This window comes from Physeter macrocephalus, chromosome 7 (genome assembly GCF_002837175.3).
Source record: "Physeter macrocephalus isolate SW-GA chromosome 7, ASM283717v5, whole genome shotgun sequence".
Taxonomy (NCBI): domain Eukaryota; kingdom Metazoa; phylum Chordata; class Mammalia; order Artiodactyla; family Physeteridae; genus Physeter; species Physeter macrocephalus.
The window spans coordinates 92,736,384-92,752,101 of NC_041220.1; positions in this window are offsets into that span (position 1 = coordinate 92,736,384).

Genomic DNA, 15,718 nt, shown 5'->3' on the forward strand with positions numbered 1-15,718 from the left:
TGCCATTTGGTACCATTTTTATGTATTTTAAATGCATAACTTAGGCCAAATAAGAATAGTTTATATGTATATGAAAGCAGATTTTGCAATCTACAATACAATGCAAGCTACCATGGATGAATTTTAAGGCTGAATATATATTTAGCTCTTGTTGGTAAATAGACTTAATGAATGACTTGCCTCTTAATTCAATATATTCTGTAAGCCTGTGAATAAAAAGTAACCCGTGCCTAATATGGCTTTGAGTTCTGGTCTCCTTGAATCTGGATAGAGCCACTTGAGTCGTGGAGTTGAAGGGCTGCCCACAACGGGCTACTGAGGAAGGGCAGCGTGTGCCCATTTCTCCTGGTGGCTTCCTCCCCGTTTACATGGAAGATGGGCATGGCAGGTGCCTCTTGCTTCTTCTGCTTGCAAACTAAAAAGTCAATGAAGAACTTTTACAGTTATACCTTGGCCGGATCAGCAGAATCGTAATCTTGACAGATTGACAAAGAACTCTAGGGATCTTTGGGTATTTTCTGATTCTGCTGATGAGAAGGAGATGGGATTATAAGATCCCATTGGCTGGGTTGAGCCATGATCAACTTCAGGTCAGGACTTCTGATTTGTTCTCTGCATGTCTGAGGTCTAACCTGGTACCCAGTAGTCATGCAGTCAAAGTCGGCCACCTGCCTTTAATCTAAGACCCATTTGGTTTAGTTGAACAAATGAAGGGTCAAAACCTCAAATCACATATGACTGTGTCCCTACTGTGTGTCAGGTACTTTGATATGCTGTGGGGCTTTTTAAAAAATACAAGACCAGAGTTCTTGCCCTCATTGGATTTACAATCCAGTGAAGAGGAAAAGTCATAATTGCATGAAGCTATAGTTACAATATAGGGTTTAAGGAATATTCTGCAAAGCAGTGTGTGACCGTGCAATGAATGGGACAAGTAAGGGTGACAACCAAATATTTAACTACTGGTATGGCGTGTGCCCTGAATTAGTTTAATAAATGACCACACATGTAGCGGCTTGAACAGAAGCACGTTCATCAGCTTCCAGTTCCCGTGGGTCAGGAGTCCTGGCCTGTCTCACCAGGTCCTCTGCTCAGGGCGTCACGAGGCTACAATCAGGTGTCAGCCAGACCACATTCTCATTTGGAGGCTCAGCTAGGAAAAGATCGGATTTCAAGCTCATTCTGATGGTTGGTAGAATTCATTTCCTTGTGATTATAGGACTGAGGGCCCATTTCTTGCTGGCTGTGGTCGGGGGGACACGTCCAGCTCCTCGAGGCCCCTCACGGATCCATGCCACTGACCTTCACCGTAGTTGCCTTCGCAACATGAACTGTTGGTTTCTTCATGGTCATGAGGAATCTTGGGCCTGACATTCCATCACCTTTGCCCTGTTATTGATTTGAAGCAGGCCCCACCCTCACTCATAGGGAGGGAATTATAAAGAGCATGATTGCTGGAGACAGATCACCTTAGAGTGTGTCCAAAACAGACACCCGCCAAATAGAATGGATGCCCTGCTGATCAGAGTAGACGCTAGTCATGAACAACCTTGACCAGTGCATTCCAGTGGGACATGAGCTATAAATACAGATAATAAATTTGTAGGAGAAAAGGTCACTTCATGCCAGGGCAAGAACTCTTGACCAGGATAGAGGGAGAAGGGCCTCGTCCCTTTGCATGATTGTTTTGTGTTAGTGGAGACGTGCAGGAGAGAACTGAATTTTTCCACACCTGTAAGTCAGAAGCTCATTCATCCCAGAGTCTCTCAGTGCATTTCATCTTGGAACTAAAATGCTCTGTGCAAATTGCCCGGTCCTGACCGTGTGCCCATTAGCAAGGCAAGCACACTTATTTTCTCTGTTTCTCAGAGAGCTGATTGAAGGGGGGCTAATTGTCTAAAAAGAACTGGAGGCATAAGTAATGTGTTACTTGCATTGATCACCTATTCTTGCGATTGGTTTCTCTACCTACCTCCCAGACACTACAGCCCTTTACTAACCGTGTCTAATTGGCACAAATGACTTCTTCCAACAGATTGGTAGCAGAGCTGAGACTGAAGGCCTTTGGCGAACCCCACCTCTTGGCCTCTGCTCCAGGCAGCCTGTTGGTAAACCTGAGATTCTCCTTCAGCCAGACAACAAACCAAAACAACACAGGCAGAGAGGTCCACAGTAATGGAGGAGCCACCCCAGAATCCCCAGGCCTTTCTGAAATTATATGTGAGCCTTGGAGAGCATTCTCCTGCATACATCTCCAGGTTCTGCTCCGGAAAGTCTACTAGAAACCGGCCCCGCCCTCCAGACCCCACCTCCCGCCCATCCAGCATCCCCAGAAATGACCCAGAGCCCCAGTCAGCATCTCCAGCAGTAGGGCTGTGAGATTCCAGGTTGTGTCGGCAGCCCAGTTAGCTCTGTCATCTCCCTATTTGCTCTCAAGGGTAGTAGGCCTGACGAGCATCTGAAAGTAAGGTTGTGGCCTCAGGAAAAAATAGCAGTCTTGACATTTTGCCTGGCCCCAAGTGCAACTCTGCTCACCCCTGGGGTGATTTGTTCCTAATCTCCTGTCTTTGTTTTTCCTGACCCATCTAAGAATTCTGGACACATTGCAACTCCAAAATATTTTCATTTCAAGTTTACCTTGTTCCTCTGTTCCTTTGGATTATAGCGTCTTGGTTCATAAATTATGTGAAAATCCAAATGAACTTTTTCACTTGATTCTTTTCAGATAATATTGAGTACCCCCTATGTGAACAGTGCTGTGCTAGATACCAAGAATACAAAAGTCTTTAGTAAGAGGCAGAAGCATTTAAGAAGCTTTCAGAACAGTGTCTCCTTGCCATTTTACGTGTATGGTGAAAATTCTCAGGAAATGTGAATGTAACCCAAATAAATTATGAGGCCCATGTGATCCAGTCTCACCACAGTGTAGCACTTAATGAAACAGCCCCAAACCAAAGAGTTAACACGAGTGATTCTGATCTCTACTAGTGTCCCTGAAAGGAGAGGAAAGCCTGTCCATAACCTTCTACACACTGCTTCCTAAATCCAGTCTCCCTCAGGCCCTTCACTCTCCAACATCTTACCCCCAGCAGCAGGCCCAGTCCTGAGTCTCCACTGTTCCAAAAAACCTCCCCTCCAACACCTTGTCATCCGCTGCCTGGCCCTCTTTCCCATTTCTTCACCTCAGTTCTTCTGGGACAACAGTAGAGGGAAAGAAGCACTAATGCTCAAACATTAATATATTTTATTGCTGCTGTAGTAAATTCAGAAAATTTTAAGATTCTTCTTACTTTGCTTCTCTCTTTCTGAACCATGTTACTCATGGTGGTTTTAAAATATGTGTACAAATCCTTTGATTTCCCTCCCCCCTCCCAGGAGTTGGAGCCTGATTTTACTCTCTGAGTGCAAGTTGTAGCTAGCGACTCACTTCTAAGAAACAGAAGGTAGTGGACGTGTCAGTGTGTAACTTCTGAGAACAGGTCTTAAAAGGCATTGTGGCTTCCTTCTTGTTCTCTCTTGGACTGCTCTCTCTGGGAAGCCAGCTGCCATGTTGTGAGGACACTTAAGCAGCCTGTTGAGAGGCCCATGTGGGAGGAACTGCGGCTTCCTGCCAACACCAGTACCGTGTGAGTGAACCACCTTGGAGGTGGATCTGTCGACCTCAGTCAAGACTTCAGATGACTGCAGACCTGGCCAACATCTTGACTCCAGCCTCATGAGAGACCCTGTGCCACTGAGCCACTCCTGCATTTCTGACCCACAGAAACTGAGATAATAAGTGTTATTATTTTAAGCTGCTGAGTTTGGGAGTAATTTGTTGTGCAGCAATGAATAACTATATAATGTTTTTATTGGCTTATAGGAATGAGATTGTTGCCAAGTGAATCCATTAATTTGAGGAAGTTTAGGAGCCAACATATACACATGCCACACAGCCCCACACATACATACCACATCACACACACACACACACACACTACATGCACACACACCACACTATACCACACTCGGCCACACACCATGCCACATCAGACACACACACACACACACACATTGTTTAAGGGACAGGTGCCATTTCCACAAATAGTTCATTTCTAGGTTGGTATATGCCTCCTGAGTAAACAGCTGTATTAAAATTAAAAGGAGAAAATATTCGGTTTACCTAAAAAAATCAGGAGAGGTTACTTGAAGACATATGAGCAGAGTCTTGACTGGGAATTGAGTGTGGAAGAGGAATGCAATTGCCTTAACGTCCTTAACCACTCCCAAGAAGAATTCTTAGTGACAGTGAGGCTTGTGGGTTGTGGTTGACCTAGAGAAAGATAGCGATGCTCTGAAGACCATCCAGGATACCTCGGAGACATCTTTGTCAACTCTTGGGCTTTGGGGTAAGTCTGTCACTAACTGCTATGGACTGAATGTTTGTTTCCCCCTAAAATTCATATGTTGAAGCCTAATCCCCAGCGGGATGATATTTGGAGGTGGGGCCTTTGGGGGGGTGATTAGGTCATGAGGGCGGAGCCCTTAAGAATGGCATTAGTGCCCTTATAAAAGAGGAGGAGACACGGGATCTCTCCGTCTGCCGCATGAGGATATAACAAGAAGACAGCCGTCTGCAAGCCAGGAAGCGGGTCCTCACCAGACGCAAATCTGCCAGCGCCTTGATCACAGCCTCCAGAACTGCAAGAAGTAAATGTGGTTTAAGCCAGCCGGTCTATGGTATTCTGTCATAGCATTCTGAACAGACTAAGACACGAGCCCCTGTTCTCTGGCTGAAAGCTGTTCCCATTGAGAAATAGGAAAATGCCAGAAGAGCACCTCTATAACTGATAAGGGTCACTTCAGAGACTGTGACTTACCTGCAGGCAAGTGGGCTTCTTAACACTGAACCCCCAAACAGACTGCCATACCTGGTCACAGACTTACAGTTTGGAGGAGCAAGGGACACGCTTGGTCTCTGCAGGCAGACCAGGAGGGAGAGGGTGCGACTGGGTTGAGCACGTCCAATTTCTCATCCTAAGTCACCAGTTGCATTCGGACATCCCATCCCCCTTTCCAGGGTGGAGAGAGAAAGCCAACACGTTGGTGCCAGGAATAAATGCTCCTGGGCTCCCTCCATGTGGAGGGCAACATCCGGAGAAGGAAAGGAGCCTTTTCTCTGCTACCATCAACAGCTCAGGATAAGGCAGTGTTTCTTGATCCTTGAGTGGATCTGGGGAGCTCGGCTCCCTGTTCCTTAACTCTGTTTGCAAGTCGTCCACAGAGACCAGGGGAACATATTCTTAACCATTTGGAAAAGATCTTTTGGTATAAAATAGACCAGAAGAAAAGGGAAATTTGCCAGCACTGAGGGAGGATCCTCCCTGCAGGTGATGGCAGTAGATATGACTCCGTAAAGCTCTGTTCTCCCCACAATCCCTTTCTAATTTTTATGTGCTATTTTATCAGCTTTTCACATTGCATAGCACCAAATATAGTGAAATATAATGTCATTCCAGGGTCCTGAAAGAAGAAGCAGGTCAACTTTAATTGTCTTTCAGTAACATAGAAATTCAGGAGAATCTTCTGGCATTTCATATTTTCAGCAAAGTGGAGTATCTGCTCTACTTACTAAAAATGACACTCTCTCCCCACCGTTTCCATCTGCATTTACGTTCTGTGCGTACTGCTGAGGTAGCTTTTTGCCCTGATGTTTACTGCCAATGCATTTGCATTTTCTGTCACAATAAATAACCCAGTAAAACCCTCCAATGAGTAGGTTCTAGCCCTGGCTCTTTCTAAGCATGGAATCACAGACAATGATTTATAGTCGCGATGGCCCAGAGGAAGGGATAAGTGGACATTTGTAAAGGAAAAATAAGTGAATTCAAACAAAAGCTCAGTGGCTGTTAGGAAATTAAAGGTGTGCAACCTCTATAACCATTAAAGTCGTGGGTGGAGAAGGAGGCCATGGCAGGAGGAAGCTCTCATTCCACGGGCTGTGTCTGTGGGTCACCACTGTTTCCCCAGCACCCAGTATGTCACGAGCCTGTGAAGCAGACACTCTCGTATCCCCAACTTCACAGACAAGAGAATGGAGTCACAAAGAGTTTGAGGGCTTCTCTGGGTCACACTGTTAAAGAGTGGCAAAGTCAGGTGACTTGTTCACATTTGTTCAGCAATTAAGACCTGGGTTAAGAACACAATTACATAGTTCACCTCCAGACTAGGGTTAAAAATGCAGGATGCCCAGTTAGATTTGAATTTCAGATAGCAACAGTTTTTTAAAGCATAAGGATATCCCAAATATTGCATGGGATATACTTATGCTAAAAATTATTCTTTGTTTTTCTGAAATTCAAATTTAACAGGTACAGTGTCCTGTACTTTTATTTGCTAAATCTGGCAACCCTAATCCAGAACCCACGCTTTTAACCACTGCACTGCACTGTCTTCAAGATGCTCAGGGTGCAGCTGGGGAGAAGGATCCCCCCTGTCATTTTAGTTTGTATGTCTGGAGAGTTTACGTCACATGTAAATTTTTGCATCTCATCTTTATAACCAATGTGCAGGGTCAATGCTAAGAGGAATCTGAGACCCAAAGAGCTCATGTCTTTTGCCTTAAAATCACACAGAAAATGCTAATTACATCTATCCCTTACATGGCACTTGCCCAGTGCTGGGTGCTCTTTTAAGAGCTTTATACCTATTTTCTCACTTAGTCCTCACAAGTCCTGCAAGACAGTTCCAATCATTATACCCATTTCACAGACGGGGCAACGGAGGCACAGAGAGGTTAAGGAACTTGTCTGGAGTCACACAGCCAGCAGGTGGAAGAGCCTGGCTTTGAACCCAGGAAAATCTGGCATCAAAGAGTATACTCTCATCCACTGTGCTACATTCACGCTTTAATTCACAAATACAAAAAAAGGCTGTAGCTTTGTAAGTGCCGACTGCTGGTCCACATGCGTTTGACTCCATTCTAAGTAAAGCCTGTGTGTGTAGTATTGGATCGAGGAACACAAAGAGTGCTGCGTGGGGAACATGAAAAGCTGGAGACGTCATCCTTGTCCCCAGTCCTCACCACGGCAAGGACTCCCCTGATCAGCTCTGTCTGATTTTGTAAATAAAGTTTTATTAGAACACAGCCATGCTCACCATTTATGTATCACCTGTGGCTGCTTTTGTGCTTCAACCACAGAGCTGAATAGTTGCGACAGGGATTCCATGACCAGCAAAGCCTAAAATATTTACTCCCTGGACCTTTATAGAATATGTTTGCTCGCCTCTGATCTAAGGAACACACACTCGTGATCATCATTTTCCATGTGAAGAAACTGAAACCCTCGAGGGTTAAATAAGTTGTTCGAAGTCAAATAGCTAGTGAGTAGTAGCTCAGCTGGAATTCCAACCCAGAACTGTCTGAATCTCAAGTTTAGACCAGATAGTGCCTTTGATAAGCCAGGCTAGCATTGATGTTAAGTCGTAAGTTGACTTGCACTCCAGTTAAACATGCAAAAAATTAAGCTTCTGTATTTTTCCTCTAATTGACTTAATATTTTTTTAATGGATCCCACCCCAGGGGTAATGAGTAAACTAAGTGCAGGCCAATCTAGTAAACTCAGTCTAACCCAACAATTTAAATAGTCTCATTAGATCATTCAGGCTGTGGTGAGTCAAACACACAGTTTTTCAGACTTCCACCCTCTCGGCTTCTCCTTCAGGAGAGCTTTCAAGGTCCTCGTGGCAGTGGGGTAGGGAGTGGTCCTCACGTACATGTAGAATTTTCTCGCCTCTGCCCTGCCCTGGTCCGGTCCCTGGCCCTGGGACCACTAAGGTCTGGCTGATCCCATATCTTCTCTCTGAGTGACCTTGCGCAGATTCCCTCATCTACAAAGTTGTGATCATAATAGAAGATCAGTGGCCTCTTTGTCCCCCTCGCAGGCCTCCCTGCCAGCCCTCTCAGCCTCTGCAGCTCTGCTCCCCAAGGTGCATAGACATTGAGATGCCACGGGTCCAGAAGCTTCTCCGTCAGGCTCACCATCCCTCCCCTTGCGCCATGTTGGAAGAAGCCACTCGGTGAGCTTCTCTTAGACCCTGCAGCCTCCACTGGGATGTGTAGAGAAGTGGGTCACAGGCTCTGCTGAGTTCTTGGCCCTCACCTTGACCTTTGCAACACATCCTGCACAGCCAGGACCTTGGCTGGTCCTTGGCCTCCCCTGCATCTTTCCCCTTTCCCATAATCTCCCAAAGTAGAAGAAATGGACCTACCCATTACCCATCTTCTCTGCCTCATACCCTGGTTTCTTTCTCCTCTGTCTTAAGGTAAAACTCTGTTCTAGTCAGCCAAGCTCTAACATGTAATCAAACTAGAGGAATTTAGACAGTGCCTTTTGCCAGTGTCTGGCTGTGAAGGCTATTGACTTGCTAAGGAGGTCAAGGAAGGGAGCTTAGAGACTCAAGCCGATGAATGGCCTCTTTCTTCCAGAGAGAACCTGCTCTCTTCCTTCCCTGGGGCAACTGGGGTTTATTATTATCCCCACTGGAGAAGCACTCCAGCAGACCCACTAGATGGGGATGTTGTAGAAGGGAACGGAGCCCAGATGTCTGGTTGGCCTAGAGGTCCCCAGGGGCCTTCCCAGCTGGGGGCACCTGAGCCAGGCTTTTTGTTACGCCCTCAGGTACAGTGCAAGCCCAGACTGGGGGCTTCTCACAGCAGATACCGCCTCCCACCCCCCCGCCCCCGAGAACCTGTGTCAGGGGCCACTTGACAGGGTGTTGAGACACACGCTTCCTCACCGCTCACCACACTCATGCTTTCCCAGCCTTGACAGATGGAACCAGCCACTGGAAACGGCAAAGGTGGAACGAAGAAAAATCTATGAAAATAAATAAATGTTTCTATCAAGGCACCATGAGAAAATGTCTGACCGAAGAGTCATAAAGTGTGGGTGGTATGTTTGGAAAAGCCTGTTTTACAAGCTATGCTGGTATTATGTAAGTTGGGGGGGGTGTCCTCAAAGGAACAGACAAACATCCTCCAGAGGGGCTCAAACAGGCCTCGGTAGAGGCCCATGTGAAGACCACTTGGAGTGTAAAGCATATGCAGCGTAAACTAAGATGATGTAGATAAAGAACAGGCTACCGTTTCAACCATGAGCCACAAGTTAAAGTTTAATTATACAGGTGCCACAGGCTGTATTTTCCAAATTTGGTCCCAGCAATAACTCCCATTTCAGTGTTTGAATCTGGGTGGGCTTATGGCTCACTTGTCCCCAGTGAAGTGCAGCAGAAATGATGCTGTGACTTCCAAGGCTGGATCAGAAAAGATGGGTTCAGCGTCTATGCTGCGTAGTCAATTGCCGCAAATACAGCAGCTAACCGCAACACTCATTATGATCGCACACTCCCTGTGGGTCAAAAGTCCAGGCACAGCTTAGGTGGATTCTCTGCTCAGGGTCTCCCAAGGATGAAATCAAGGCATTTGGCTGGACTGTGTTCTTGTCTGGAAGCTCAACTAGGGAAGGAGCCACTTTCCAGCTCCCTTGGCATTCTGGCAGAATTTATTTCCTTGTGACTGTCCAATTCGTGGCAGCTGACTTGCTCAAGGCAAGGTCCTAGTTTGCTGGGGCTGCCATAACACAAAGCACCACAGCATCAGGTGGCTTAAAGAACGCAAATTTAATTCCTCACAGTTCTGGAGGCTGGAAGTCTGAGATCAAGGTGTTGGCAAGTTTGGTTTCTTCTGAGCTTTCGCCCCTCTCTTTGGCTTGCGGATAGTTGCCTTCTCGCTGGGTCCTCACGTGGTCCTTTCTCTGTGTGTGTGCATCCTGGGTGTCTCTTTGTGTGTCCTAACTTCCTTTTCTTATAAAGACACCAGTTGGGTTGGATTAGGGACCACTCTCATGGTCTCATTTTAACTTAATCCCCTCTTTAAAGGCCCTATCTCCAAACAGTCACATTCAGAGATATGGTGGGATGGGTCAGGACTTCAACATATGAACTTAGAGAGAACACAGTTCAGCCCATAACAGCAAGCAATGGACAGTCTCTGCTTCTTGGAGTCCCTCACTTCTGGAAAGGTCTAGGCCTTCTTTTAGAGGGTACATGTGATTAGGTCAGGCCCATTCAGGATCATGTCCTTTTTTATTAACTCAAAGTCAAATGATTAGTAGCCTTAATTGCATCTGAAGAATCCTTACACTTTTCTCATATAACGTAACCTAATCATGGGGGCGACAGTCTGTTGCCTTGGCCACATTCTTAGAATCAGGGCACAGTTCCTGCTACTTCAAGGCAAGGGGATTACACAGGGTGTAGACATTAGGGCACAATAATCATGGGGGCCTCCCTAGGGAATGTCCACCATGTCCACCCTAAAAGGTGTTACAACGTCCGACTGGTTTGCTGGGATACTCACCTGGAGCTCTGTGCCATCCTATGAGGGGTCTGATTGCACTGCGGCCTCCACGCTGTGAGAAAGCTCAAACTACCTCACGTAGGCAGACCTTCTGGAGAAACTCGGAGCTTCCACGAAGAGAGACAGATATCCAGGCGGCTCCCAGCTGCTCCAGCCCCCATCTGACTGCACTGCAGGAGAGACTCCGAGCTCAAACCACCTGGCTGTGCACTTCCCAAATTCCTAGACAACAGAAACAACGCAAGATGATGAAATAATGATTGTTTTAAGCCACTACACTTTGGGGCCTTTCTCTACGTAGCACTAGTGACTAGACAGCAGGCATTCCAAGTGAGAACCTGCCCCTCATAGACGATTCTGGGATGAGTATTATGAGGAATTGATTTATTTGGCAAACCTCCCTTGCCTCCTAACCTCCACATTCCTTAACCCTTTGCTCTCTGGCACATTCGATGTTTAGTTGTTTTCTTGCTGCCTATTCACCCACCCCCACCCCCAGCTCCTCCCAGAATGTAAATTTCATAATGGCAAACTTTGTCTCATCTGTCAGTGCCTGGCAGGTATGGATGCTCAGTGCAAACTTTATTATTTCAACTCTCGATGGCTGATCTGACAGCTGGAGGAAGGCCAGGCAAGAAAACAAGTGTTCAGAAAAGGTCAAAAGATCAGAAAACCATATAGAAATAGAGCAGAACTGGTCCTTAACGAGCACACAGTTCAATGCCACACTTTATCCTTGAGGAAACGGATGCCCGGAGAAAAGGACTCGAATGACACAGGAGGTTAATGGCAGAGCTGACTCCTAAAGCCAGGTCCCCGACCCTCCTTCCAGGTTCTTCCCACCAGGTCACATTCATGGTGACTCCACAAGAAGGTGCTGGTATTTAGCCTGCTCATCTGGTCTTCTAGTAGAGTTTGGTCTGAACGTGTACAGATTGAAAGACATTTTTTTTTTATTACTTCCTTTTATCTCTCCATTAGAATCCAGTTAGAACTCCATATTGATTAAAAAAAAAATACGTGTGGAGGTAGGTTATTATGAATGAATTTCATTTCAGGAGAGTCATGCGGATCTTCTCAGCCTGGGTCCCCAGAAAGCAGGGCCTGAGACCAAAGCTTTGGCTGCAAGGGCATTGTGACCCTCAGCAGCAGGAGCGAGGGGCAGGAAGAGACAGGTTGGCTGGTGCTCTGGGGGCTGCTACCCGATCCCACTAGGGACATCTAAGTGGCCGTGTGACCTGAATTTCAGAGCTGCCTGCTGAGGGGATGGAAGTACTTATCCATCAGCTGTCACTCCCCATTGGCCAAGCGTAGCCTTGCAGGCATTCACCGTTGCCCACTTCTGGGCTGGGCAGCCTCTCGGGGTGCCCCGTACGATGGCATCAAGATGTATATGTCCTCCCAAGGAGGATTCCACACGATGTTTCCTGTTGCCCCTGGGCAAAGCTGGTCAGGGTCTGCCTGGAACTGGTCACTGCAGAAGCAGCTGAAATAAGAGGCAAGGTCCAGAGAGTTTTAAGGAGCATTCAGGAGGGGTCTGATCCCTAAACCTCAGTTCTTTCCCGCACAGATGGATGTCAGCGTTCAGAAGAGGAAGGTGGCTCAGAGCTTCTGCTATGAGCCTGTGGCGTTTCCGGCTAATTACATGGCCTAGCTTTCTCATCGTGGAGCTCTCTAGGAAATTCCATCTGCAGCCTCAAACTCACAGAAGTTCAATGTGCCCTTACATTGGGAAAGAACTGAAATAAAATCTCACCTCTGGGAATTTTGAGTTGCCTAAGGTTTCCCACTTCCTTGATGCTGAAGTGGGTGTCATATTTGTCCCCAGATGGGCCCTGACTATACGGAGGTTAGCAAATGAGTGGGGACTTATCCTGCCAGGGAAGATGCCACAGGAAAATTAACCTGCGCCGACATGGGGCAGTTATCATTTGCTGAGATGATGCTCTTTCCAGGCACCAGGCTAAGCACACAAGAGCTGTTTTCTCATTTAATTCTCATGGCAAACCTTTGAGGTACATATTATTCCCATTTTATAAAGTAGCAGGACTACCTACATCATTTGCAAGGCCCAGTGCCAAATGAAAAGGCTGGGCTCCTTGTTCAAAAATTAAGAATTTCAAGATGGTGATAACAAAGTAGGAAACAAAGTGGGGACCCTTCTAAGCAGAGTGGGCCCTGTGTGACCACAGCTTGCACAGTCCAGAAGATGGTTCTGTAGAAGAGGAAACCAAAGCTCAGAGAGGTTACGTGTCCTGCCTACGGTCACACAGCGGTTTAAGTATTGCTGCAACGATTTGAATCCATGCTGTCTAACTCTATATACATTTCCTTAGGTTGAAGGCAGAGGGCTGAGCTGAAAAGTACACTTCATTTGGAGTCAGAAGGCTGAGGTTTGAGCAACTCCTCACTTGCTAGGTTTCCCTACAAAGGTCTGGTTTTTGCCTTAGTTTCCACATCAGTAACTTCAACTCAAAAAGCCCAGCATCGTGGTAGCCTCTGGGAATGAGATGGGTGGAGACACTAAGAGCTGTCTTGCATTTTGTCTGTGTCACAGAGGTCCGAAGGAAGTGCCTGATCTCAGATAGCCCATTCCTGCTGAGGAGTCCAGGGCTCTGTGTCCTTTCTTGGGGAATTGAAGCTTAATAGAGACTTTGGAGGAGCAGGACCTTCACCAAGTCACAGCTGCGTGACCTGGGCCTCTAGGTAGCAGGTCGTAGGTGCTGACTTGGGATGACTAAGCCAAAGAGGAGCTTACTAAAAGGCTACTGGGGCATAACCCATAGATCCCCCTCTCCAGTTTCTCTGAATTGAAGTCTCCCTTACATCAGTTTGATCGCCAGAGTCTCATGCTGGGAGGGGCCTGAGCATTTTTGTTTTCTGAGTTCTGCTGTGGGGAAGCCCAAGTCTCAATGTCAGAATTTCCCCAGACATACCGAGGATGCTCCAATGTTTGGGAAAAACTGAAAATGGGATAAATATCCACTGTATTGACTCCAAAAGGTAAAGCTGATAATTGGTTAGTCTCATGTTCAGCTCATGTAACAGAAACCCAGCTGCAGGGGCCTAACCCCAAAAGAGGTGTCTGTTCTGCTTACATCACGAAGAGTCCAGGGCTGGGCAGTGCTGGGCTGGTGATGCTGCTCAGGGAACCAGTCTCTTTCCTCCTCCCACCATTCTTAGAGTGTGACTGTCAACCTCATGGTCCCAAGAAGGCTGCTTTACCTCTAGACATTGTGTCTGCATTCCAGGCTGGGAAAGGGGTGAAGAGCAACGGTCAAAAGTCTCGTGTCAGCCAAATCCCCTTTTTCTCAGGTTAACGATAGCTTTCCCAGATGCCCCATCCAGTAGACTTCCATCTGTACCTTTTGGGCAAGAACTAGGTTACATGGGAAGCTAAGGAAAAGAGTATTTTTAACACAAGGCCATTCCAAACTCAATTAGGATATTGTTAGTACAGAGGAAACAGAATACAGATATTTGCTGGGCTGGCCCAGCAGTGTGCGCCAGCAGCTCTGGGCGCCATTATGGCTCCAAAACCCTCTACAACATCCCAATCCATATTGGCAATGCCCAGTAAAAATATAACACAAACCACAAATGCAAGTTATGGGCTACTTTAACATTATCTCATAGCCATATTTTTTAAAGTTATAAAGAAGCAGGTGAAATTGAATTCATATATCTTATTTAATACAATATTTCCAAGGTATTATTACTTCATCATGTAATCAATATTACAAAATATTCATGAGATGCTTCAGGGTTTTTTCCATGCCAAGTCTTCAAAATCCAGTGCGTATTATTTTATACTCATAGCACCTCTCAATTCAAACTAGCTTCATTTCAACAGCCCCATAGTCACATGTGGCTGGGAGCTTCCATACTGGACAGTACATGCCTACACTTTAGCAGACAGGTACTCAGCTGGATATTTAAAGAAGTGCAGGGGGTTGGAATGTCACATGACTGAAAATGCACTCGCTGCGCTTGGTGGGCAGAGAAACTGAGGGTCCTGCAAGAATCTTGACATTCACACAACGCCCAGGACGGTCCCAAAGAGGATGAAGAAGTGTCCTGCCCAAGTGCTGAGAGTTCTCCTAGTGAGACCCACTGCATGGATGGATTAATTAATTAATGCATGGAAAGTGCTCAGAGCAGTGCCTGACTCATAGTAAGCACTCAATGCAAGTTTATCATTACCGTTATTATTATTAGGCGGTCAAGTCCGGACTTCATCTCCTGGCATATAAAACCCTCTGTAATCTGATCCCTATTATCTAGAAACTACACACACATGAACACACATGCACACACAATACTCATAATAATATATATGGGTAGTTGCTATATTTACTGTACAAATTATACGTGTGTGTATCTATCTATCTCCATCTCTATCTGTCTACATCTAGCTATCTCTAGGTTCTTCAAATTTCTTTCCATTGGTTCTCAAATCTGCTTTGGGAATAGGAGAGTAAGTATTGTGTATCCCATTGTACAGATGAGAAAACCAAGGCCAGAGAAGTTAAGTCGCTTTCTTAAGTACACACAGCTGATGAGGGCAAAGCCACGACTTCAACTGTCTTTGTGAGAGATAATCCATAAATCTGGGCGCCATACCAAGACCAAGGCTACAGGCATCATGGCTGAAGTCAGTCCATCTTTCATTTCCAATGATCTGCCAAGCCATTCCTTGGGCGACAACCAGAACAATCCTCCTCACCCTGGCCTCAGGCTCACCACAGTTTCTCTACTGTCCTAGAAATGAGCTTGGAGCAGGCAACAGAGAACTATCCCAGCGCAACTGCAGCCCCGACAATGAAAACTGATGAGGCACGATAGCAGAATCTGGCCTGTAATCAGTCTCAAACGATACTCAGCTATTTAGGCGTCCATTCTGCTTGTTCCAGAGAGAGTGGGGGGAGAGGCACGCACCCCCCAACTGCAGCTCCTTGCTCATCATTGTGTGCACCGTTGCCGAGAAGGACCCCTTTGTGACAGCACCGAAAATTATAGCCCCAGCAGTCTGGAGTCTCAGCTAGAGCTGATTCTCCTCTTTCCTAAAAGAAAAATCTGTCTTAAGCTTAATTATAGTCTGTCATTACCAGCAATCTTATAATGATCCAAAGTCCCTGGCAAAATGATAATAATAATAAAGAGAGAGAGAGAGAGAGAGAGAGAAAATCAATTCGAATATGAGTTGACAAGACCCAGGCAAGTGTGGGGAAGGGAGGTGATGGTGGCATTCTTCATAAACAATTGTGAAATGAGGATCAGAGCTTTAGAATGGTAAATAGTTATTCTGGCACAATTGTC